Source organism: Tursiops truncatus, chromosome 1 (genome assembly GCF_011762595.2).
Source record: "Tursiops truncatus isolate mTurTru1 chromosome 1, mTurTru1.mat.Y, whole genome shotgun sequence".
In the NCBI taxonomy this organism is placed as follows: domain Eukaryota; kingdom Metazoa; phylum Chordata; class Mammalia; order Artiodactyla; family Delphinidae; genus Tursiops; species Tursiops truncatus.
This window is the reverse complement of record NC_047034.1, coordinates 142,148,976-142,176,872: the sequence shown is the minus strand read 5'-3', so window position 1 is coordinate 142,176,872 and position 27,897 is coordinate 142,148,976. Positions and strand designations below refer to the sequence as shown.

Genomic DNA, 27,897 nt, shown 5'->3' with positions numbered 1-27,897 from the left:
TAAATATTTTGAGATTTAAATTAAATTTAGGAAAATATGAATGCATGTCACTTTTGTCTGCATAAAAGAATTAAAACAATATTAAATAGCCAAAGGACGGTATTTTTCTTTGGTGTCAGTAAAATGACACACATTTAATGTAATGATGATATACAGTGAAGTTCCTTTTATTCTTATTAGAAATAAAATAGGGTATCCACTAGCACACTGAAAACATTCGTTGTAACTTTGGGGGAGGTGTGAATTAAATTGATATATGAGGAAACCCAAATATCTGTAAATTCATAGGGACCAGACACAATTATGGGTCAGTCCTAACTACAATTCAAACGTGTTATAATTAGGCTAATTATCTGAAGACAAATACTGGAATGGAAAATGCAAATGTCACCTAAATATCCAGGTATTTTCAATCGTGTATGGTATGTGCTGTCGTATAGATTCTACAGATAAAAATCATGTGTTTTTTTTATTGTTATCTTTCCTTTAGTCTCATTAGAGGTTTTTGTTTGTTTGCTTTTGCACCTAGATATTTTGGCATTGTACTTTACAAATGCTAGAAGGCCTGATTAATAAAATAAATAAATAAAAGCAAAACTGCCATGGCTGTCATTTCTACTCAATTATATCCATCAAAATAATTGTCGTAATTAGCTCAATTTATTTCATTTCAGTACAAATAAAAGCAAAGCTAAGCTGGATAAGAAGCACAGGCAAAATTTCAAGACACGCTGCCTTCATTTTTTCATTTGAAAAAAGTTCTCCTCCCTCACTCTGAAATCCTCTGGTAATGAAATAGTAATGATGGTAAATGTCACTGACAATCAGAAGCAGTGTAGTGTAATGGAAAGAGAACTGGAAGAGCCAGAAAAATCTCAATTTAAGTACCACCTAGCTTCCTGATCTTGGAAAAGTCATTTCTCTGTTCTAAGCTAGAGTTCCCTCTTCTATTAATTGAGGTGAGTAATCCCTGCCCTAACTACCTGAATGGACTTTTGAAAGGGTTAAAAAGAATAAAATAAGAAAAGATGGCTTTGAAACTATACTGAAATAGGCAGAAGAGCTGTTATCACTCCAATGGTCATTATTTTTAGGACCTGGCGAAGAGGAACGGTGATTAACTTCCACTGTCACTACCTTTGCATACAGAGCAATCGTAAATTAAAAGAGGACATATTTTAGGAGGAGCTGGAGGAAGGCGCTCACTAAAAGTACATGGTACTACAAATGGGCTGGCTCTTTAATGGGCTTGTCTCCACAGTTATCAATATTAACCTTCCCCATAGCTACTAAAATTCCTGAAGATAAGAGGACAGTGGCCAGCACTTTCTCCTTAGTCCATAGCTGAACAAGTAGGCCTCACTCTACACTGAGGAAATTAAAGGGTCAAGAATTTCTATGTGCCCGGCATTGATTAAATATAAGGCATAGTGTCTGTTTTAAGGGAACAGATATACCAGTCAGGGAGACAAGAGATACACATAGGAACAGAGACAGAAAAAGGAATACAAATGAGGCAAGCTGGGATTATATCACAGTCTCAGTAGAGCTGGGGACCCCTTGGAAGGGACAATAGTTACTTAGAGAGTGATTTCAAGAAGTTAGGGCTACAGTAAAGGTTTGCTGGGACTCATGACCAAAGCTGTAACAGATGTGAAGTCAGAAGGTGGAGGTTCCAGGCTGGCTAAAGCACTCAACGACAATGGGCAAAATCACTTAGAATTTCTGTACTTCAGTTTTCTTACTTAGAAAATGGTGTATTACAATTGTTCTATTTCTCTCACAGAGTTGGTATGAAGATCCAATAAGATAATGTATGTGAAAACAAATGGTTATGCAATTGTAAATAACCAATATTATTATCATTGGAGTATTTATTTTGCAAGAAATTAGAAAAAGAAATTTCTAGGTTTGTTTGACTAGAAATTTGCAGGTTTGTTTGACTTTATAGTTGAAAATTTACATTTAGATTTACATACATCATATTAGTTAATTAACCTCTATATAATGGTAATCTTTCAATCACAAGATTGCTTTAACCTACTTTTTCACTAACCTCTCCCAATCCTTAAGTATCCAGAAGATTATACCCCTAGGTGTGCGGCAAGTATGTAGAATTAAACAGTAAAATAAAGGAATCTTGACTTTATCCTATATTGAATTTTTGAACCCATTTTGAATCTCTGCATCTGCCATGATGGGAAGTCAAAGAATTAAGTCTAATATAGCCAGAAAAAACTGAATAAAGAGTTGAAAATAGATTCTGAAATGAGTCACAGTCCTTCACTGTACTAGGTTAAAGCAGTTTTTCCCCAGAAAGTAACACTGTGAGTTATAGTCTTTCGTTAACTACTTGAACTTGCATACTTAAACACATTGGTGGGGTGGAAAAATTTGTAAACTGGTAATCTCTAGGAACAGAAATACTCAATAAAGGCTTTCTATATAAAGAACAATGATCCCTATTTGAGCAAATGTCATAAATTTAAGCTTGAAATTATACTGGAAATAAACACAGATCTTGGCTATGTAATAAATAAGAATACAGATAATATTTGTAACTGAAAAGTGGAGAGGACAAAAAAACCTGTAAGTCTAGCTTAACACTGTAGAAGGTTCTATGAGGGCAAGAACGGGGCCTGTCTAGTTCTCTCCTAAGCTAATCATTAAGAAAATTGTTAACAATCCCTACAGTTGAGTGAAAAAAGAAAAATATCTCTGAGATTAAAATAAATGGCTCTAATGTACATGGAAATCAGATATGAGTATTATAAAACCTAAAAAATATAAATTGTAGGAGAGACACAGAATCAAAGAAATTCCATAAGACACTTATATACCTAAAATACCAAAATATAAGATTAAGTCTTATCTAAAATTCTTTCTCCAAAAACGTTGCCTTATATTTGTGTTTACAAAGGTTCTCATATTACAGAGTGCTCCCTCAAATACTTTAATTTTAACTACAATAGACTGTTTGGGAAAAACAAATTAGCCTGAAATAACCCTTCCCCTCTCCTGTCAATGATGCTTCAGGTGCTTACAGAGCTCATCTGTCAGAATTGGTTAATAAAGGAGACAAGGATATTTAACACCAATTTCATGATTATTCTTAGAGGTATAATCTCACAACTGCAAGTGTTGGAAGTCCTTATAAATAAGCCTTTAAAAGATATTTTGGAAAATGTCTTGGGAAGATGATGAATATACACCTATAAGACAGATGAAACTAAACAAATAAAAAACAAAACAACCATCGCTGCCCTAATGATACATAATAGAGATAGTATTAGACCAGTACTTTCTCACAGGGTTGGGATAAGCCTGAGCTAATATGTGTAAAGCATTAAGAACAATGCCTAGCCCACAGCAGATGCTCAACAAACGCTCTTTTTGTTATTCTGTGAATGAGTACTTGTGGCTTGGGATAAAATGACCAGTGAGAACATAACACTGATTCAAAATAATGCTAAATTAATGAATTAATATGACAAGTATATATTCTACTACATTAACACAAAAAGCTTATATATTTTAAACTGTTCAACAAACTCCTCTTTACAAAAATAAGCGATTTTACGGTATTTACATTTTAAAAATAAGACCACATTTTTAAACATGATAGCCACTGTAGGCAAGAATTCAAGCTGATTCTTCTTGTCAGCTGATGACTGAAAGTGTAACAGGGAAGAACAAATGTGACTCCATACTGGATCTGTTTCTTTTACTTTAACCTCTGTATTCTAACTGCTTTTTCTACAAGTTAGGAATGTTGCCTATAGCCTGAAAATATACATGATAGCCCATTCTCAAGGCTCTGACCTTCAAAGGTATAAAACTTTTCCATTCATATACAGATAAAAAGCTGCAGAACAGAAAATAACATTTGTCTTGTTGGAGGTTTACAGGAACACTGTGACTGGACCTATCTATGTGGACAGTTGCAAGAACAAAGGATTCCGGCACTAAGAAGTTTGCAACAACCAACAACACCCCTCCCCTTTTAGTATAAAAGAAGTCTGAATTCTAACTCAGGTAAGATGGTTCTTTGGGACACTAGTACACCATCTTCTCGGTCTGCTGGCTTTCCAAATAAAGTCACTATTCCTTGCCTCAACAACTCGATTTACTGGCCTGTCATGTGGTGAGCAGTATGAGCTTGGACTCAGTACCATAAGGATGTCAAATTTGTTTTTAAATTAGACTTGAAGAGGGCTTCCCTGGTGGTGCAGTGGTTAAGAATCCGCCTGCCAATTCAGGGGACATGGGTTCGAGCCCTGGCCCGGGAAGATCCCACATGCCGCGGAGCAACTAAGTAGTTGTGCGCCACAACTACTGAGCCTGAGCTCTAGAGCCCGCAGCCACAACTACTGAGCCCACGTGCCACAACTACTGAAGCCTGCGTGCCTAGAGCCTGTGCTCCGCAACAAGAGAAGCCACCGCAGTGAGAAGCCCACGCACTGCAACAAAGAGTAGCCTCCACTCGCTGCAACTAGAGAAAGCCCACGTGCAGCAACAAAGACCCAACACAGCCAAAAATAAATAAATAAACAGATAAATTTATTTAAAAAAATTAGACTTGAAGAAAAATGACCAAAATCAAGTAAATCTGCAGTGCTAATAAATAATCTGAGGAAAATGCAGGCACTTAAAAAATTCTTGTGGATTGTTAAAAGCAACTCTTTCTATTTAATAACAGGAGACAGGTGAATGTAGCATGGACCTTTTGAATTAATAATACGTATTTAAAGTTCATCTATGTCTTTTCATGAATTGAGAGCTCATTTCTTTTTAGTGAGGAATAATATCCCATTGTCTGGATGTACCAATTTATTTCTACATTCACCTACTGAAGGACATCTAGGTTGCTTCCAGGTTATGGCAATTATGAATAAAGCTTCTATAAACATCTGTGTATAGGTTTTTGTGTGGACATATGTTTTCGACTCCCTTGGGTGAATACCAAGGAGCACAATTGCTAGATCATATGGTAAGAGTATATTTATTTTTGTAAGAAACTGCCAAACTGTCTTCTAAGTGGCTGTACCATTTTGCATTCCCACCAGCAACAAATGAGAATTCCTGTTGCTCTACATCCTCACCAGCATTTGCTGTTGTCAGTGTGCTGGATTTTGGCCATTCTAATAAGTGTGTAGTGGTATATCACTGTTATTTTAATTTGCATTTCCTGATGACATGTGGTTTAGCATCTTTTCCTATGGTTTTTTGTCATTTGTGGATATTCTCTGGTGAGGTGTCTCCTAAGGTCTTTGGCCCATATTTTTAACTGAGTTGTTTGTTTTCTTGTTGAGTTTTAAGATTCCTTTGTATATTTTGGATAACAGTCCCTTATCAAATGTATCTTTTGTAGATGTTTTCCCCCAGTTTGTGGCTTGTCTTCTAAATCTATTGAAAGCAAGGACTTTTAAAGTCAGAGTGTCCTGAGTTCAAATTCACTTCTGCTAGTCACTGTTCTACTATTTACTCCAATCAATATTTTATATCTCAAAGCTCAGTTTCTTCATCTATAAAAATGGATAATATTACCTCTCCTAACAGGCTTTCTGTGAGAATGGCTTAAAGAAGAATACATTTGCCACACAGTAGATATTCCAACAGTTAGTGAATACTCTTAAAATCTACTTGAAATTCTTTTCTTTTCTTCTTATAGAAAGTATTTAGTATTTTCTTAGGAAGACATTATGCCAATGATTCTCGAAGTGTGGTCTACAAACACAAGGTTCTTAAGAACCTTTTAGGGGTCCCACAAAGTCAAAATAATTTTCTAAATAAATACTTACATAGTGTTTGACTTTTTCACTATGTTTTTTACACTGATGGTAAAAAAGCAATGGTGGGCAAAACTGCTGGTGCCTTAGCACAAACCAAAGTAGTGACACTATATTGTGTTAAAGTCTCCAGTGCCATGTACTCACTGTAAAAATGCCAATTTCACTTAAGAATGTCGCTGTTGAATGGGCAAAAATTATTACTTTTAATTAAGCTTGACTCTTGAGCACATGCCTTTTAATATTCTATGTGACAACTGGGAAGTATGCATAAAGCACTCACACTGCACAGCAGAGAATTAAGGTTGTGCTGAGGGAAAAGCACTTGTATAACTGAGTTGTGTTCTGAACCAGCTACTTTTTCCATGGAACACTATTATTACTTAAATGACTGGCAGACGAACTATGGTTATTCAGATTTAGGTATTTGACAGGATTCTCCTCCAAAATGAATGAAGCAAGCTTGTTATTTCAAGGAACAAGTCTGGAAGTATTAATTGCCAATGACAAAATTCGAGTTTTCAAAATTAAAAATTAAAATTTTGGAAAATCATCAGCCACCATGGACTCAATAGCTCCCTAATGCTTAAAGACTTTTCTAATGAGATCGGTGGTGATATTAGCAGAAGTGATTTTTGATATTATATAATGAAATCTTTCAACATAAGAAAATCTGTATAACTCAGAGGACCAATACTCTCCAAATAACAATGAATTCATGACGTTGTAAAATCAGGTATGGATAAAGGATCTACTCAAAGTGCAAGACAGACCAAGGGATATTGCTGTAACAAAGTACAAAAAGTACATTGATATGGCTCCAGATTCCACATTGAAACCAGCCTTTAGAAAACTATCACTTGCCAGTTTAGTATCAAAGAAGAATATTCACAATTATCTGAAAAGACTATTAAAATACTCCTCCCTTTTCCAACTACAGATCAGTGTGAGGATAGAGTTTCTTCATATACGTCAACAAAAACAACATATCAGAACAGGCTGAATTCAGAAGATATGAGAATACAAACTGTCTTCAATTAAGCCGGACGTTAAGGAGATATGTAAAAGTGTAAAACATCACTCTACTCACTAATTTTATTTTTTGGAAAATACAATTACTTTCCATAAAAGAAATGCTATTTATATTAACATATAATCAATTTATTATTGTTATCTTAAACATTTAATTTTTCTCAATATTAATTTTGAATATGACAAATGTCAGTAGATATAATCTACAAAAACCAAAGCTCTTTGGCATCTTGATGACTTTTTAAGAGTACAAAAGGATCCTGAGACCAAAAAGTTGTGAACTGCTGGAGTATGCAATGTGCACAGATGAAACCAATTTTCATAAATAATAATGGCAATTATTTGAAACAATTGAGAAACCTCCAAAGCACATTCTTCTATGAAGTTTGAGAATCTTCTCAATGTTTCCTCTTACATAATTTCCTTATAAACAAATTAAAATGAAATACCAAAACAATGTACAAAAGACAACTCCTGTAAACCATCATAATTGATCACTGGCTATCTCTGACAAGTATTATTATTATTTTAGGCTTGGTCCTCAGGGTGTTTATTAGGCCCTTCTCAGTAATGCTTTCTTTAAACATATGGATTAGCTCTTAAAAGTATTTTTATTTTGTAGCCAAATTTTAGCCTTTTCCCAAATACACACTTGTAGCCTGTCTTTATTCCTCACTGTTAATGACACGTTAAGACTTTTAAAAAGTATTGAACAAGAATTTAGGAGACCAGGTTATGGTACCTTGAGCCAGTCATCAGGAGAATTAACATTCTCTTTTGTAATATATGGGAGCAACCCACATGAATGACCTCTGAGATCCCTTCCAACTCTAATGGACTGTGATCTTAATAAGTCACTAAGAAAACTCAGTTCAGTCACCTGCAGGATCCTCACCCTGCATGTGACACACTTAGTAACACAAACTAACAGTTCTGAAAGTATAGCTTTACTATATGTATCTTTAAAAAATCAGTTTGTAAAATACAATTCCTTTGTGTTTCAAAAAGAACATTAATAAAAGAAAGTTTTTTTACAACCATGTTTCCAAGCTTGTCATCACCTTGACACCAGCGTCATTAATTCCATCCAGGTTTGGGAATGCTACTGGGCACCAGCATTAAATACAATCAACACAATATGAAGAATATATAGGGGCTTCCCTGGTGGCGCAGTGGTTAAGAATCTGCCTGCCAGTGCAGGGGACACGGGCTCGATCCTTGATCTGGGAAGATCCCACATGCTGCGGAGCAACTAAGCCTGCGTGCCACAACTACTGAAGCCCGTGCGCTTAGAGCCCGTGCTCCACAACAAGAGAAGACACTGCAATGAAAAGCTCCTGCACTGCAACGAAGAGCAGCCCCTGCTCGCCACAACGAGAGAAAGCCTGCGCACAGCAACAAAGACCCAACGCAGCCAATAAATAAATAAATAAATAATAAAAAAGAAATAGTGTTTTTAAAAAAAGAATATATATATACATACCACATATACACACAAACACTAAGTATTGCTTTATTGAGGTACAATTGATCTACAATAACTACACATATTTTGAAGAGTATCATTTGACAAGTTTTGAAATACGTATTTACCCATGAAACCACTCAGTAGTTTTAAAAATATTTTTTAACTAATTGCTATTATTGAGAGTTTAATGTGTATTGGTATTGTGCAAATTGCTTTATATGCATTACTCCACTTAGTTCTCACAATAACCCTGCCAGATAGGTATTATTATAATCCCCTTTTTAAGGATGAGGATACTAAGCCTTACATAGATTAAGAAGCTTGGCCAAGGTCATACAGGTACTGAGTAGCAAACCAAAATTAAACTCAGGCAGTCTTATCTCAGAGCCATTCAAAAAGAATTCAATCAAACAACTATTAAGGCCCAACTATATGTTGTCTCATGGTCTGATAAACAATAATTACTTTCTTTGGCTTAATTAAAACAGCTACTCCTAGATACCGTCAATTTGCCAGGTACTATATATTAAGTGCTTAACATATGTCTACCCTACATGATGATCCTACAAATTAAAGACAATCATGATTGTATAAATCATAAAACAGCCTTAGAGAGGTAGCATAATTTATGTAAGATCAATCAACCACTAAGTGGCAAAGCAGATTTTACTCCAAAGGCCATGGAGTTTTCAACTACATCATGTTTCTGAGCAACACGAAGCCTTTTTACGGAGCCCCGAAGATGACTGCTGGATCAACCCTTTAAAATTTTCAGAAGCTCACTGCTTAGCTAGACAGATTATTAAGGTAGTTTTAAGCAAAACTGAATCATGAGGCTGAAGTTTCATTTACTGCCAACCAGAGTGCAAATCAAAAAAGCTTATTTATTCACAATCCAAGCCTTTTTTTTTTTTAAAATCACTTATGTGCTAGAAAAGTCACAGAGCTTTTAATTTGTGGCAGGTTGAAGCAAGCATATTAAGAATGTTAGTTACCAAGTGCACCTCCACTTGTCTGGACTAGCCCACTGACACATTCTTGTAGCAGGGTTAAATAGCAGTTTAGTCACCTCGTAAAAAAACACACTGTTAAAAAGGAAGTGACTAATAATAATCTGGAACCAATAGAATATCATGAGATGTATAAATCAAGATCAATTATCTACAAAACTCCTGTGTAAATAGCTAAAAAACTGTGTCCTCTGTCTGGCCTTGCTGTGTTATAGTGCCCAATTGATTTGGCAAGTTGGTAAGGTTTAATGAAATAAACCAACAGTAACAAATTCTGAGGTTTTTTTGTTATGTACATAAACATGAATGTTATCATATAAGAAAGCAGAGCTGGAAGAAACAAGGATGGCTTCCTACAGATGGCTTCATTTTAGACTCATAAGATACTAGAATCAGAAGGGTCCTCAGAATTCATCAATTGTGGCATCCCAGGCAGGAGACCACAGATCTTGAAGCCTTAACTGAGTTAAGCATTGCTGCCATACCCTCCCTGTCAAGCATCCCCAGCTCCATTCCAAGCTAGCATTGAGAATCTCCAGAGGGAAAGGTATCAGCAGCCTGTTCTTAAACTTATTCTATCAGGAGTCCCATCATCCTCAACAGATTCCAAATGAAAGGCAGTTTCTTCTCACAAGATCTAGTCTAATCCTCACATTTAACAGGGAGAGAAACTGAGATGTAGAGAGGTAAAATTGTTTTCCCCAAGTCACATATCTGCTTAATGATAGCAAAAACATATTCTCTTGACTCGTATCCCACGTCTTTCTACTAACTAATGTTAACTGTGTTCTTCAGATGTTATAGTTAGTTGTAAAATAATAAATATCGATTTAATTACCTCAAATTTCTAAAAAATTTTAGAAAATATATATGAAAATAATCAGAAATGCTTCTGACTTGTTCTTTGTTTCTTTTAATCTGTCTGGGAGCTTCAGAACAAGGAGAATCACCTGATGCTACTTTTCCACATTATGATTGCCCACCTTCATGCTTCTCTGCACTTGGTCCAACATTACCTTGAGTTCTTTCTATCAAAAAAGGATGCTCAACACAGAAGTTTTTTCAAAAAAATCTTCTATTGCATCCTAGCCCCTAAAACCAGATTACACCATAGGGAGATAAAAAGTTGCCCACTGCAACAGAATTAGATGTATTTTTATAAACTAAATATATAGATAATAACAGCATCCTTGAATCCTACTATTTATTGATTCTAATGAGTACACTTAGAAGAGCATCTGAAATACTTCAGAATACTAGAATACTACTGAAGAGCATTAAATTATGCAAGAAATACTGCCCTATTAGACCATCCTGATGCTGCCTAGTGGCACAGTCTTTCCCACACCTATTTAGCAAAAATGATCAGGTTTACTTGCATAAAGATAGTAGTACAGGCAAGCAGACAAGTTGTTATTTGCAAGGCAACTTTAAACTGAAGAAGCTATTTCAACTGAATCAAGAGTTCTGTTTTAAAGTCAACCATTTTGCACAGAGGCCAATTATCCATGTTGCGAATTAAAATGGTACTGGTTTCTCAATTTCCCTCTACTGCTTTATGTTATTTAATTGCTTATGAGCACCCTCTGGTGGAGGGTAGAAGAGAGAAAATAAGATATTAAATATATTGCTTCTAACCCACAAGACTGCTGAGGGGGAGAAAGTAATCTGAAACATGTGCAGATTTCTCTTGACTTTGCCCTTCTTCTTCCCTATAATTACTTCATAATTTAGAGCTATTTGCTGAATAAGCTATACTAACCATATCGTTACTCAGAGTCTATAACTTAGTCATTCAATAAACATTTATTAAGTTCCTATTATATGCCAGGTACTTGGATGCAGATAACCTGGCTTAGGATTCTAGTTTTGATATTTAATGTCATTTCCCAGGTAAGTCGCTTAACCTCGTAAGATTTCAGTTTCGTCATATGAGAAATAAGAATAATATCTTGGTTGACAACATTAAAAGATGATAAATAAAAAGGTGCCTAGAATAGTGGACTTAGTTAATTTTGCAATTTGAAACACACACACACACACAACTTAATCTTTGGCTCTTTGACAGAAGGAAGGAATATCATATAGGTGTTTCCAGATGCAATGCACAATTATTTGTCTTTTAAGAAATTTAAGCCTACTCACAGATATAGGAAACAAACTAGTGGTTACCAATGGGGAGGGGGAGGGGTGATTTAGGGGTGGGGGAGTGAGAGATACAAACTATTGGGTGTAAGATAGGCTCAAGGATGTACTGGACAATGCATGGAATATAGCCACTATTTTGTTTTGTAATAATTGTGAATGGAAAGTAACCTTTAAAATTGTAAAAAAATTTAAAAAATATATTTTTTTAAAGAATTTAAGACTAGATGCCAATACTGGTATTGGTTAAGTGTTTATTGGTATAAGTTAAGTATTTTATACCTTATTGGTATAATTTAAGTGTTTTACACCTTACGTCAACTACATTTAACTTAGTTAATATGTATTCTGAAACATACACAGAGCAACCAAATACATAATCTTTTCTACACCAAAGACATCCAGATGTTGACCAATACCTAGTAAAATATTATTTTCCTAGGTCAACAAAGTTTATTGAGATGTTTCTCATCTCTTCTCAAGAGTTTATATGACATTCTTATAAGTGCCACCCAGTGGAGAGTATGTTTATTTAGATATATTTTGGCTCTCAGTTTGTCTAAGAGCTCATCTGACATTCACTCTCTGCTTACGACTGGGATTTTTAAAAGTATATCTTATAAGTGATGTCCAAAAGTGGAACTTTCTACAAGTTTGCCATTTAACTCCTATGAGGTGAACTTAACCGAGACGGAGAGATAGGAAAACAGATTGTTGGGGATACAGAAAAGTCACTGCTGCAGTGATTTTAGGAGACCAGTTAAGCCTACTGAGAACTTCCAGCTTAAATACACTTAACGAGCCTATAAGCTACTTCTCTTCTATCACCACCATTAAAGCAAAGCAAGTATTGTTCTTTTATGTCTTAAGGCTGCATGGTGCCTTTTTATGACTTTCTCCCATCAATGCTGCCTGTGATATTATTCCACGTGTTTAAAAATATTTGTGGCTAATATATGGAAAGAGCACTGTACATAGATAAAAGGACCTGGGTAAAAATCCTAAATCTGCCTCTTACTAAAGTGATTTCTGGACTTCCCTGGTGACACAGTGGTTAAAAATCCGCCTGCCAATGCAGGGGACATGGGTTCGATCCCTGGTCTGGGAAGATCCCACATGCGGCGGAGCAACTAAGCCCGTGCACCACAACTACTGAGACTGCACTCTAGAGCCCACAAGCCACGATTACTGAGCCCGCACGCCAAAACTACTGAAGCCTGCGCGCCTAGATCCTGTGATCCGCGACAAGAGAAGCCACTGCAGTGAGAAGCCTGCACACCACAACGAAAAGTAGCCTCTGCTCACCACAACTAGAGAAAACCCGCGCACAGCAACGAAGACCCAATGTAGCCAAAAATAAGTAAATTAAAAATAATAAAGGGATCTCCAAATTCTTTTCTCTCACTCTGAACCAAATTTGCAAGGCTGTAACATGGCCTACCTTTCCAGCTGTTATCCTTCACTAGTTTTTACACTGTATACAGGTTTGTTTGTTCATTGATCCAAAAATATGCCTTGCACTTGTCTACTCCTAGGCTTTTGCTCATGCCACTACTCTCTCCTGGGTTCCTCTCCCCATTCTTCTCCACCCGTCCACATCATAGGTTTGTTAGGATTATTTGAGAAAAGTAAGTAAAAGCACTTCTTTAAAACTCAGCTCAATCTCCTCATGAAAACCTTCTATAACCTCCCCAACCTCAAAATAGTTTCTGTTCTCTAAAACACCTGGTGTCTTTTGGCAATCAGTCATACCTAGTGACACTTTGACAAATCTTCCACAAGCAAACATCTTTCGGTCAGCTTGTGACTTGAGGGGCATACCAGAATCACAGTGAGAGCTGGGTAAAAGGAGACAGTGGAGATTTTAGAGACAGAGGTCTAACATGGGTAGGTCAGGGCCTGGGTTGAAGGCACTGAAGCCTGGTTCAGGAATTGGACTCAACAGAGTGGAAAAGCGCAATATCTAGGGATCAAAACTCTGCCACTCTACATTGGTAGAAGTCTGCCCAGAGCATAGCCCTGTGTGATATTTCTGTCACGGGGGGAAGAGGTGGTCCCAAGAAAGGCAGTGACACTACTTCAGTGGGTATAATAGATCAGGGAACCTGCTGTTCTAGAAGGTGAGGGAGTAAGGGAATATCCTACTGAATAAGGAAGGAATCTCATCCCCAAAACGTACCCTATGTCTCCTGAATCATTTGTACAGGTGACAAGGAAATTTCTAGAAAAACGTGTGTCACTGTAAGGCGAATTCTTTGGTAATCAGGTGTCACTATACTTGCTTGGAGAGGTATATAAGCAGAGTGATTATGAACTTGACTCCAAAGCTACACTGCCAGTGTCTGAAATCCTAGCTCTGTATGACTCTGGATAACTCTCCTATCTTCTCAGTGCCTCAATTCCCTCCTCTGTAAAGTTTCTAAGTCAAAATACTGTTGTGAGACAAACTAGTGAATATAACAAAAAAAGAAGTAGACTCACAGATACAGAGAACCAGTGGTCACTTGTTGTGGGGGGCAGGGGGAGGAACAAACTATCAGGTGTAAGATGGGCTCAAGAATGTACTGTACAACATGGGGAATATAACCAATATTTTGTAATAACTGTAAATGGAAAGCAACCATAACAAATTATAAAAATTTAAAAATAAAAACATTTAAAAAAAGTTGTGAGGATTATCATTTATATGTATATATTATATATATGTAGATAGGTATAGGTAAAGATATATATAGATATACGGTCGATGGTAAGGATTTTGCTATATAATTCTGAGGAAAAGACAAACAGATGGCACTAAATTTGTTTTAAGTAAAGTGCAAAACATACTATTCATTCACTTAAATAATCGTTTCTGAGCATCTACTATGTGTCAAGAACTCAGCTGAGCGCCAAGGACACTGCCAATAGTGAACAGAGTTTCTACTTTAATGAAGTTAATAGCTTTCTAGGCTACAGGTTTGTGAATGAATTGAAGACCATGTTAGCTCTATTCTATTCTGCTATACCTAATCCTTGTTATCCCCTAAATGAGAATGCACTTGGCCTAGTTTGCTACAGTCCCATTCTACAGGGAAGAAAAATGAAGCTCATATTTTCACACAAGATCTCAGAGCTAATAAACACAGCAGTCAGGACTAACATATGTTGACTCCTAGCTTTTTTAAAAAATGACATCACCTCCACCTTAAATGTGAGCCAACCTGGTGATCTTGTTAAGCCTCTGATACATTGGGTGGAGGATAATGGTAAAGGTGAATTATGAAAAAATTTTAAAAGTCTCTAGGTGGGGCTTCCCTGGTGGCGCAGTGGTTGGGAGTACGCCTGCCGATGCAGGGGACACAGGTTCGTGCCCCGGTCCGGGAAGATCCCACATGCCGCGGAGCGGCTGGGCCCGTGAGCCATGGCCGCTGAGCCTGCGCGTCTGGAGCCTGTGCTCCGCAACGGGAGAGGCCACAACGGTGAGAGGCCCGCGTACAGCAAAAAACAAAAAAAAATTCTCTAGATGTCATTAGATCACCTGAAATCATAACTCTCGAAAGGCAATGAAAGAAAGATAGCAACTTATGCTGCAAAATCTCATCTGTTTCTTTGCACAGTTAGCTTCTATAGACTGGAAACTTATAAAGAAAAATCATACTATAACTTTTCTATACTTCTTAGGTTAGGTAAACACAGTCATTATGTCATTTGAATTATTTTTTAAGTAAACTAAAGTCTACTTTAAAAATACCACTGTCAAAAGAAATGACAATGGATGGTGCTTGAAGAACAGATTGAAAAAGATTTATCAAATCTTCCCTGGGTCCTACTCCACTCAAGAAGTATAGTGCTGTTATACCTCTCCAAGGAAGCATATGCAGCAGTGTGGATATGATGACTTGCATTTCATTCAGCTCATTCATATATATTAATCTGTTTTATATGGGCAAGTCCAATATACTGAACACCTCTCAAAGTATCTGAAAACCAAGCTTTCAAGCTTTTTTTGTGCTAATTGTGAAAGTATCCTTTCCCAGAAGATAATTTTCTATAGACAATTTGAGATTTCACACCATAATGGCTTACCAAGAAGCATGAAAATAAAAGGTTGTTACCAAAACTACCACTAAAAAAAAAAACCGCAGAAAGAAACCATGTGTTAACCTAAAAAACAAATGCATGTCTTCCAGAAATTTATATTTCATGATAATAATTATTGTTATTGTTTAATTAGGCTCCATGAAAATACCTCTTGAAAGGTATTCAGCAGTTTATGTTAAATGGGTGAAAAATCTATCTTGGGTCCAGTGTGTTCAGGTTATAAAAGCACCAGTGCTTATTTTATCTCCCTACAAAGTGTTGCTGAGATAATTACTGCTGACAGCTTTATTCAAGGTTCATTTCACTTTTTCTGCTATTTTTCTCTGGTTAGAAGTTCAACAGAGCCCATGGGAAGCCACACCCCTCACACCTGTTAGGCTTCTTCATGTTACGGAGGGCCAGTATGGACATGTCACTTCAAATTAGCATTGTACCAGGGCGCTAACTGTGACAATTACTTATCACAGGTTTAACTAAAAAAAAAAAAAAGTTTCTAATTCAACCACAAAAACAGTGTCACAGAATGTAATTTAAACCTGTAAAAGCAGGTTGCATAAAAAACGCTCAGAGAGCAGCAGCAAAGGTTCCCAGGGTCGAGCTTTGGGCTATATCTGAATTATGCAGGAATGCTCTGCAACTGAACACTTCCTTTAAAACAAAACCAAACCAAAAAGGTAAACAAGGAAAAGCCAGCAATTATACTTTAACAGCAAGCAATGGTGATGAGTGGGCCTCTCTAAGTTTTCTTCATGTTTCTCTCCCAAGCTTGAATATTTTATTCATTTTCCTAATTCTTTTGTGTCATGTTAACTAAATCAATAATGAAATTTCCAGCTAAAGCAAAGCAGCTACTTCTAGATTTACCAAAGGAAAGACAAAGCTCTAGAACTTGGCAGGAGAGAACACTCTCTCCAAATATTTGTGTTTTTTTTCCACTTGCAAACCAGAAAATTATCATTAGAGAGGGCAGACGTTAACTCAAAAGGAAAAAGGAAAAACCTCACACTTCTTAAATGTGTTTCAAGCTGGTTATTATAAGTCTCTCTGTTCCGAGTGCAAAATAATCTCAGAATTAGGCCACCTCTGAAAGACCTGGGATGGCTGGAGGTGGTTAACACAGACTGCTGTGAGGCTAATTGTGGATCCTGAGTTAATTACTCTCTCCTGACAGGGGATTTTAAAAATAAATAAAATGGTCATTTACTCAGTTTTTACTTCAATTTGGACTTAAGGAAACACCACATGATGATGGCTAAGCTCTGGACACTTCATTATTTGTTGCTGTTATTTAGATGAAGCAAGTCTGGGAAATAAGTATGTCCACATCATAATCAATGCTAACGTGTGCTAACAAAACAACAGCGAATGGCTCTGTACTTGCCACAGCACGTGCATGATTTGATTCACAAATGCCCAGTGTCTGTTACCTGGGCAGAGTTAAAAGGGATTCAGTGTTGCTTCGCACACACATACACGCACCCACACACGCATGCACACACACATATAAACATCAACAACCTGGCTGGAGAATGCAAGTCAAAGCTTGTGGAGACTTCTTTGAAAAAGAATCTGAAAACATTCATGAAAAGCAAAGGACAAAATAATGATGCTGAGCAGGAATTCAACAGAAGAAATCAGTTGCTAATTTTTAGCAAATCACATCTATTGGTGAATCCATAGTACTTCTGGTATGGCAACATAATTTCAATATCTTAACAGTTCCAGAAATTTAAAAACCATCATATACATGAATGATGCAGTAGAAATACAGAATTTTTCTCAATCCGAAATACAGAAGGGGTATCTTATGCAGAAAAAAAAAAAAAAAACTCCTCATATTTTTCTTCATTTTTCTAACATTTGGAAAGTCATTTTTTAACAAAAGCATATGAAGTCAACACAGGAAATATTGATCATAAGAACCCAAGATCTTATCAAAACAAGCCCTTTGCCTTATTCTATAATCACAACATATTCACAGAGAATCAAGACAAAATCTTTGGTTAGAAAGGAGTTTTTTACCTCAAGCTGGGTCCTCATTTTAAGTTTGATGAAGAGGTACTGTTAGTGGAAAAACCTCATTATTTCAGAGAGCTACTGTATTAATCAATGGTGGCTTCAGCTCATCATAATCACAGAACCTTCAAATCTACAAGGATACATCTCAAGCCTGTTTTGTGTGTGTAAAGAGTACCAACCAGCCATTTGGCACATATCTAGTCAAAACTGGGATGCCATTTACCCCACAACACCGTGGAACTCTTTGGACAGCAAACATAGGAGCTCTGAATATTTTTCCAGCAGCATCTAATTCCTTGGCAAACTCAGGCAGTAATGCTAACAGCTTTGGTCTCAGCACATGGACATAATGCTGCTGGGCATCTTGGCATGGGTTTTCCTCCTGGGAAAAATAGAGTTTGAATTAACTACACAAAGTTAGGCACAGCAGCATAAGTGGGTGCTATCTAGAAACTAGAAAGAACTTCACCTTTCTAGTTAATCCATGCCTGGCCCATCCAAGCCAAGTGATTCTTCTCCTTCTGTTCAACTCCTATACCCTTACTGTGAACCTCTAGAATTCCTTTTAACTTTGCTTGTGTCTGTGTTTAGGTCCTAAACACAGGTCCTCCTTGAGGACACAGCGTGGATCTTAAATTCTCATTTTCTGCCCCCATAGGGCTTAGTAGGTTGCTTTGATGGGCCAGCCACATAATAAATGTTACTGCTTTAATTTAAATGGGTACTTTCCCAGACAAAATAAAATACAAAAGATACTTGTAATTTTCTAGAGGAATACATAATCTACCTAGGGAGGGGGTTGTGCCTGGAAATTATTCCAAAGTGAGGTAAGAAATACTAAAAACTATCATCAGAGTACTATTTTATTGACTTCTGGGTTTGAGTGAAAAGTATAAGGCTCAAAAGGATTCTGACATAAGATAGGTTAAATTTAATTCAGTAGTCACTGATGACTTGAAACTAGTCAAAATAAGTAAAATACAGACCACTCAAATTCAACATCAATATAATCTGAACTTACACATTTTCATTTTTTGAAAGGCACATTACTTTCATTTCATATTTAATGTTTCTCTATAATTATCTTTCCATTCTAATATATTTCATCTCTGTGTGCTACACAAGAATTAGGGTAATTCAAATGTCATTTAAAATCTACTTTGTAAGACATGATGGCTCTCAAATTTATGAGGATGCATAATATAGCTAATAAAAATGTTTTCAGATTGGTAGAGAAACTATCCAGCAATGTATACTATACATCAAAATACTCTAACACATTTTAAATAATGTCTCATATAAAAATAATAGTATACCAGCATTATTTTACTATTATATTTTTTAGGACGCACACTCAGATAAATACAAGAACCAATAAGTAATCCCTCTATTATACATGTGTATATGTTTACTTACTGGTTCACTGGTTAAAGATGATACAAATAGATGGAGAGATATACCATGTTCTTGGATTGAAAGAATCAACATTGTGAAAATGACTCTACTACCCAAAGCAATCTACAGATTCAATGCAATCCCTATTAAACTACCACTGGCATTTTTCACAGAACTAGAACAAAAAATTTCACAATTTGTATGGAAACACAAAAGACCCCAAATAGCCAATGCAATCTTGAGAATGAAAAACGGAGGTAGAGGAATGAGGCTCCCTAACTTCAGACTATACTACAAAGCTACAGTAATCAAGACAGTACGGTACTGGCACAAAAACAGAAAGATAGATCAATGGAACACGATAGAAAGTCCAGAGATAAACCCATGCACATATGGTCACCTTATCTTTGATAAAGGAGGCAAGAATATACAATGGAGAAAAGACAGCCTCTTCAATAAGTGGTGCTGGGAAAACTGGACAGTTACATGTAAAAGTATGAGATCAGAACACTCCCTAACACCATACACAAAAATAAGCTCAAAATGGATTAAAGACCTAAATGTAAGGCCAGAAACTATAAAACTCTTAGAGGAAAACATAGGCAGAACACTCTATGACATAAATCACAGCAAGATCCTTTTTGACCCATCTTTTAGAGGAATGGAAATAAAAACAAAAATAAACAAATGGGACCTACTGAAACTTCAAAGCTTTTGCACAGCAAAGGAAACCATAAACAAGACCAAAAGACAACCCTCAGAATGGGAGAAAATATTTGCAAATGAAGCAACTGACAAAGGATTAATCTCCAAAATTTACAAGCAGCTCATGCAGCTCAATAACAAAAAAACAAACAACCCAATCCAAAAATGGGCAGAAGACCTAAATAGACATTTCTCCAAAGAAGATATACAGACTGCCGACAAACACATGAAAGAATGCTCAACATCATTAATCATTAGAGAAATGCAAATCAAAACTACAATGAGATATCATCTCACACCAGTCAGAATGGCCATCATCAAAAAATCTACAAATAATAAATGCTGAAGAGGGTGTGGAGAAAAGGGAACACTCTTGCACTGCTGATGGGAATGTGAATTGGTACAGCCACTATGGAGAACAGTATGGAGGTTCCTTAAAAAACTACAAATAGAACTACCATTTGACCCAGCAATCCCTCTGCTGGGCATATACCCTGAGAAAACCATAATTCAAAAAGAGTCATGTACCAAAATGTTCATTGCAGCTCTATTTACAATAGCCAGGAGATGGAAATAACCTAAGTGTCCATCATTGGATGAATGGATAAAGAAGATGTGGCACATATATACAATGGAATATTACTCAGCCATAAAAAGAAACAAAATTGAGCTATTTGTAAGGAGGTGGCTGGACCTAGAGTCTCTCATACAGAGTGAAGTAAGTCAGAAAGAAAAAGACAAATACCGTATGCTAACACATATATATGGAATTTAACAAAAAAAAAATGTCATGAAGAACCTAGGGGTAAGACAGGAATAAAGACACAGACCTACTAGAGAATGGACTTGAGGATATGGGGAGGGGGAAGCATAAGCTATGACAAAGCGAGAGAGTGGCATGGACATATATAAACTACCAAACGTAAAATAGATAGCTAGTGGGAAGCAGCCATATAGCACAGGGAGATCAGCTCGGTGCTTTGTTACCACCTAGAGGGGTGGGATTGGGAGGGTGGGAGGGAGGGAGACGCAGGAGGGAAGAGATATGGGAACATATGTATATGTATAACTGATTCACTTTGTTATAAAACAGAAACTAACACACCATTGTAAAGCAATTATACTCCAATAAAGATGTAGAAAAAAAAAAAGGACCAATAAGTAATCCCTCTATTATACATGTGTATATCTTTACTTACTGGTTCACTGGTTATTGTACACAAACAAGCTGACACACACGCACACACACCAAGAATAATATTTTATATTAAAAAAATAGGAAAATCCTGAAATTCAATAATCTTTTTTTTTTTTTTTTTTGTGGTATGCGGGCCTCTCACTGCTGTGGCCTCTCCTGTTGCGGAGCACAGGTTCTGTGGCCATGGCTCACGGGCCCAGCCGCTCTGCGGCATGTGGGATCTTCCCAGACCGGGGCACGAACCCGTGTCCCCTGCATCGGCAGGCGGACTCTCAACCACTGCGCCACCAGGCAAGCCCTCAATAATCTTTAAAAAAATATTTGACACATGATAAAATAATGCTCCTTTCCTGAGTCAAGCATGTCTTCTGTGTACAGATTCATACCTGTAGCACTTATTTATATGAATGCCAAAAATATTGTAAAATGAAACTGTGCTAAAGTGTTAATTCTCCAAAACAGGCAGTAATCATTTTTGTGTGCTAATCATAAGTCCTAATTTTCAAAAAAACGAATCAACATGTAACTTTGAGCTAAATAAATTTACTGAAAAGCACTATAGTTTAAAAAAAAAAAAGAACCTTTAATGTGAGTATAACAAAACTAAAAAGTAAAAATTTTCTCCAGAGGCTAGGAATAAATCTTTTTTTTTTTTTTTCTTTTGCGGTACGCGGGCCTCTCACCGCTGTGGCCTTTCCCGCTGCGGCCTCTCCCGCTGCGGAGCACAGGCTCCGGATACGCAGGCCCAGCGGCCATGACTCACGGGCCCAGCCGCTCCGCGGCATGTGGGATCCTCCTGGACCGGGGCACGAACCCATGTCCACCGGCAGGCGGACTCTCAACCACTGTGCCACCAGGGAAGCCCAGGAATAAATCATTTTATACAAAATTATTTTGAGCAACATATAGTGAAAATGTTACAAATACTCCCTGAAAAACCAAACAAAACAAAATCTCTAGAGATTGCTCAGCAAAATGAAAGCAAGAAATGATGTGAGAATTAAGGAAAGTTTTATTTTTCAAAGAACACTAGTAAGGTTGTCATTCAGGAGTTTTTTATTATTTGAAATTTACCTACTTTTAGTCGATCCATTTCATTTGATGAAGATTTATGTATTAGAATTGTATATAGTATTGGAAAAGTTTAGAGTTAAGGGAAACCTTTGAGTCGAGGGTAGGGAAGATGATGGAAAGAGAAAGGATTCCAATATTTATTGAGCAACTACTATGCACTAGACACTTTAAATTCATCTCCCCACTCCCCATTAACATAAGGGCTCTATGAGGTAGGTATTATTAGCCCCGGTTCAGGAAACAGAAGTCCTCACAGGCTATATGCTCCTGATAGGGTTGAGATTTAATTTTAATTAAAGATGTTCTGATTCTAGAATCTATATCTGTTCACTCATATGAAAGAAACTAACTTTTATTCAGCAAAGCAATCCATATTCATGCACTCATTGAATCCTAAAACTGTTAATATTGCCACATGACAGATGAGGAAAACACAGGCTTAGCAAAATTAGTAAATATGTCTAAAGCTACTTTAAGATCTATTATACATGGTCATATGCATATTTTCTAATATAACTCCTTTGTCTGCTAAGAAAACCGACATTCAGAGGAACTTATATGACTTTTCCAAAGTCAAAAAGGTGGCAAGTTACAGAGGGAAGACTATGAGGGAGGTCTACCGGTTTCTATACACCACACTTTTACCATACACATTTCACCAAAAGATACACATTTCACCAAAACTTAATCCAAGAGCCTCCTAAATGATGTCATATAAACTCTTCTCCAGCAAAAAAGACATTCAAAGCTATGTGACAAGACCAAAATAATGTTACCCAAACTTGATCTTCTCCAATTTCCTAACACTAAAACCTTTACCCAGTTATGGCCTGGGAGAAAATAATACCATGCTGTAGCCAGTCTTTGGTGAAGTCTGCTAGGAAAGAAGGATAATGAAAGTATCTCCTTGCTTTGCTAACTCAGGAGGCATTCACCAAGGTTGGTTTCTTGGAGCTTAATAACGAGCAGGCTGCCACTCTGGACACATACAGGAAGCTAAGGAACAAGTGGCAGTGATCAACTCTCTACTAGAGTTGGATATCTTTGGGGATACCAATGAGGAGAGGGGAATTTGGCTCCCCTGGGGAGCCTTTGATAGTATCGCTGTGTATGTCTGGGAGCAGCGGTAGTCACAATTGGGCAAAACTGGGAGGTAGCCTAGAGCTTCTTCTACACTCTATCCCTGTTCCCCAAATCCTTTTCTAGGATCTGGTTCTCTCCTTCATCATCCTCGACTTGGTAACTCTATACTGTACCTTAGGCTCATTAATATTATCTTCTCCTATACCATGACCCTGCTGCTCTTACCATCTCCCAACTGTACTGAATCTTATCTGTGTTGAGTTTCATCTCCTCAGTGCCTCAAGTATCAACGAACTCAATAGAGGCACCAAGCCTGAACCAGCCCATATCAAGTAAAGAGCACTCGAAGACTTGGCTAGATTTATATTCATTCATTTTAACTGTGTCATTTGAGGGACAATGTTCCACTTTGAATGTAATTTGGAAACTTTCAGAATTTTTGGCTCAGGTTAAAAAATTTCTTACAGATCAAAGCACAAATGGCATTGCACTGGTATAGCCAACCAGAAAGGCCAGGTGGCTCCATGGCAGGCATTCTGGTAGACAAGTCAGTCTAGTCCAGACTCCGTGACTTTCTAACTTTCTAGTGTTCTTGCCAAAGTCCTTTACCTCTCTGACCCTCAGTTTCTTTACTTGTAAGAGAAAACAATAACCCTTCTGCCTGATTAAAAAGGCTATGAAAGAACAATGAGTTAGTTCATGTGAAATGACTTTAGAAACTGAAAAACAGATGATTGATTTTATTCCTTCAAAATTTGCTAGGCTCATCCCATGTACTATATAACATGAGCATTAGCATATCTTTAACTTTTTGTATATGTTCACCTTGGTTACCTTATAAGACCTCAAAGTAAAACTCAAATGCCATATAGTAAGCAGATGTGCAATAAAAACATCGAACTGTTAAGTTGAACCTGATGACACCATAAGAATCCTAACGAGCTAAAGTCAAATGCATTGTAACTCCCCCCTCTATATAGCACCAGGATCCCGCAGCTGACCTCAGTCTTAATAACAATAATAGACGGAATCCACTATACAACATGAATTTGACCCTACGCATCTTCCCATACTTTAAAATCTGACCATTCCTCATTTCTCTTGGTCACTCTTCTCCTCTAATCACCCTGTCAGTAAATCTCAAGTATCTGCTATATGTCTATGGATAGAGAGATTAAAAAGAATAGTATCCCTGCCTTTGAAGGGTTCACAATAAGTAGTGAAATGTACCTGTACATAAGAAGTGTAAATAACTAATTTTACCAATGTGGTTAAGTCCCTTAATATGTGCTTTGGGAAGAAATGTCTAACTTTGCCTGAGGACTTCAAGAGAAAATGTCACAAAGGAGTACTGAATCTAAAAAGGATGATATGATTAAGGAGTAGACCAAGAGGAGTACAAGCACCTTAGAAGAGAAGGAATATGATATCAGCAATGGCAAAATGGCAAGAAAGAATGTAACACATCTAATAAACAAGTGGTTTAGTGTTGCTGGAGGGCAGTAAGGTGGAAAAGAGTGAGGGAGACAGGTAGAAGGGAAAGCATAGGTCAGATCATGCGGAGTCATATATGCCCCATTATCGAGCTTAGATATCATCCTATAAGCAATGGGAAACCACAGAGTGATTTGAACTAAGGGAGTAATACGATGCAAATGCATTTAATAAAGATAACTACACTGAAGAAGGGAGGATGGACTAAGGGAAGCAAGAGAGGAAGATCTGGAACAGGGAAACCAAGAGAAAAGATGAGAGTCTGAACTAGGGCAGAAATGATGGAATGACTGGAACCAGATCAACAAACCAAAAGAATGAGAACTGAAACCACAATAATTTTTGCCATTTGTTTGCATAAGCTTAGTATCACAGCAAAATTTAATAATTTTAATCTTCAGTAGCAAGAATCTATCTGCTTGCGTATAATAATACCAGTTCCTTACATTTCTTTAGTGCGCTGTATTTTAGGTTGTATTTCCACATATATTATCTTATTTGAACCTTACAACAATGTTGAATAGCTGTAAGAATTGGAAAACAACGCTCAGAAAAGTTTATTCATTCAATGAATATTTACTGAGCACCTTCTATCAGAAAGCATTAGTTATGCAAAGGTGAACAAAAATAGACATCTGCCCTTATGGAACTTAAGTTTACGTGGTAAATAATTACTTAAATAAAATACAAAATCACAACTGTGTTAAACACAATGAAAAAACGGCTTCAATGGAGAAGTGACTGAGTTGGAAGAATGAGTAAGAAATATAAAGAAGAGACTGGAGGGAAGATGACTGTTCCAGGTAGCGACAACAGCATTTGCAAAGGCCCAATGATGGTAATTAGAGAGAACTGACAGAAGACCAGTGTAGCTAAAGAAAAACAGGCAGTGTAATATAAACAAACTCTAAAGAAGAAAGCAGGGATCAGACTATACAGTGCCTGGTAGGTTATGTTAAGAATCTTGGTCCTTATTTGGGAAGATTTAAACAGGGACATTACTTGAGTAAATATATATCTTTTTAAAAAAGGATTATCCTGATGTAGTATGAAGAGTGGATTGAAGGGGAGTGAGAGTGGATATGGGAGCCCAGTTTGGAGTCTCTTGCAACAGTCCAGATTCAAAAAGTTGGTAGCTTATATTAGGGTGATGGCAGTGGGGATGGATAGCAGAGAATGAATGTGAGATATATAAGAGCTAATATTGACAAGAATTGATGATTTGGATACAGTCAGCAAGGGAGACAGAGGTATCAAGAGTAGCTCCTATCTTGGCTTGTGGACTGGATAGGTGATGATGCCACTCATGGAATTAGGGAACTTCAGAAGCAAAGGTATGGCCAGGGAAGAACATGAATTCAACTTTGGATATGTTGAATTTAAGGTCCTTTGGGACCTCTAAGTGGAGAAGATAAGGCTCTTCTGAAGCTGACATGTCATGACTGGGCTAGAAATACAAATTTGTTAGTCACCATCACATGGGTGATAATTTAAACTACAGGTGTGATGAGAATGCCAAGGAAGAATATATGAAGTAAGACAAAATGAGTAAATGGGGTTGAGCCCTAAGGAACTCCAATATTTAGTGACGGGGTAGAGAAGGATGAGCTTCCAAAGGAGACAGAAAAGGAAGGAGCACCACAAGGGAAGGGGAAAAACCAGGACAGTGTGGTATCCTGGGAGCCAAGGGAAGAGCATTTCAGGGAGGAGTTTTCAACAGGGTCAAATGCTGCTGAAACATATTTAAAATAGCCCAGCAGTAGAAACTACCCAAAGCCCCCATCAACAGTAGAAGAGATGAATAATGTGGAATACCCACATAAAGAAATGAGAATGAATGAACTATAACTACATATAAGAATATGGATCAATCACATAAACATAAGGTTGAAAAAAAAGGAAGGAAGGAGGGAAGAAAGGAAATAAGGAAAGAACTAGACAAAGAATATATACTATATGGTTCCATTTATGTTTGGAACATGCTATATGTTCCATTTATGGTTCCATATGTTTAAAACAAGGCAAAACTAATCTTTGGTCTTATCTCCTAGATAAAGGGGACATGAGAGGGTTTCTGGATGCTGGAAATGTTCTCTTTCTTAGTCTGGATGCTGGTTACCTAAGGGTATTTACTTTATGAGAATTCATCAAGTTGTACGTCTATGATTTGTCCACTTTTATGAATAAATGTATTTCGATAGAAAGGCTTTTTTTTTTAATGCTGCTAAGACGCCAAGTACAATGAGGTTTAGCAGTCATTGGTAACTGAAGAAAAGCTGTTCTGGTGGAGAAATGGATTGAAGGCCAGAGTGGTGTGAGCTGAGGAACTAGTGGAAGAGAAAAAATAAAGATAGTAACTATAGATAACTCTTTTTAAATTTTGGCTGCAAAGAGGAAGAGAAAGTAGCAGCTAAAGTCAGAGAAGATTTTTGTCTTTGTTTTTATTGCATGTATGTGTGTGTTTCTTTTAAGGTAAGAGGCTTTTCATGTTCAAATGTGGATAGAATATCTAGTTACTTTGAGATTAGTAAAAATACTAAAGAAGAGATTATTGATAATGATAACTGATAATTATTAATAGTTCTGAGAATACAGAAGGGGATGGGGTACAGAGTACAGGTAGAGGAATGATCTTACTCAGCTTAGACTAGAAACAAGGTTTTCTGACCCTCAAATCCAGTGCTCTTTTTCTACACACAGTTATCTGATTTGAAAGTGTGGGCTTGGGATAGTGGCAATATCCTAATGTTCAGTGTAAAGGAGTTTCTAATTTTTAATCCTGTCTCTGTGGCCTTGGACAAGGTTTTAAATAATTAGCCACAGTATTTTCCACGTTTAAAATGAGGATAACATTTAATATCACTTCTGGAGTTTTACGATCAATTAGTAAACTGTCAGCTAATATTGCTTTAGAGATGAAAAAGACTGGAATGATGATACCTTCTTCCTCATGGATGTTAAAAGCTTATGAGTAATTAAACAACTGTCTCCAGACCAATGAAACTAAAAGAAAAATAAAGAGAACTGGCAGACATGGTGCCTACTGTGGTTATGCTTCACAGCAAATTGTAGAAAGATCCAGTTTCCATTTCATGTTTCATGAAAGTAGAATTATGGCCACAATGAATGTGGCATGTTCATCCTTGAGTTGCTCCACAGTGAACATTACAGCATGGTGAGGAACAAAGATGATGGATAGGCTTTCACAGACGTCCTGTCACTGATCTTCCTCTACTATTATGAGAGGCACAGGGTAAGGCCATGAACTCTATTCTACTTGGGTTCAAATACTATTGCCACTGATTATGAGGTCATATAAATATGCCTCAGGTTGCTCATGTGTAAAATAAGCAAACAAAAACCTTTACCTCATGGGGTTGTTAGGCAGATTGAGTTATACTA

At 36.9% G+C, this 27,897-nt stretch overlaps 1 protein-coding gene across 8 annotated transcripts in view; it reads right to left on the bottom strand.

Moving 5' to 3' along the window:
• FAF1 (Fas associated factor 1) overlaps positions 1–27,897 on the bottom strand; it is a 494,094-nt gene that overhangs the window by 138,567 nt on the left and 327,630 nt on the right. The window lies entirely within an intron of this gene.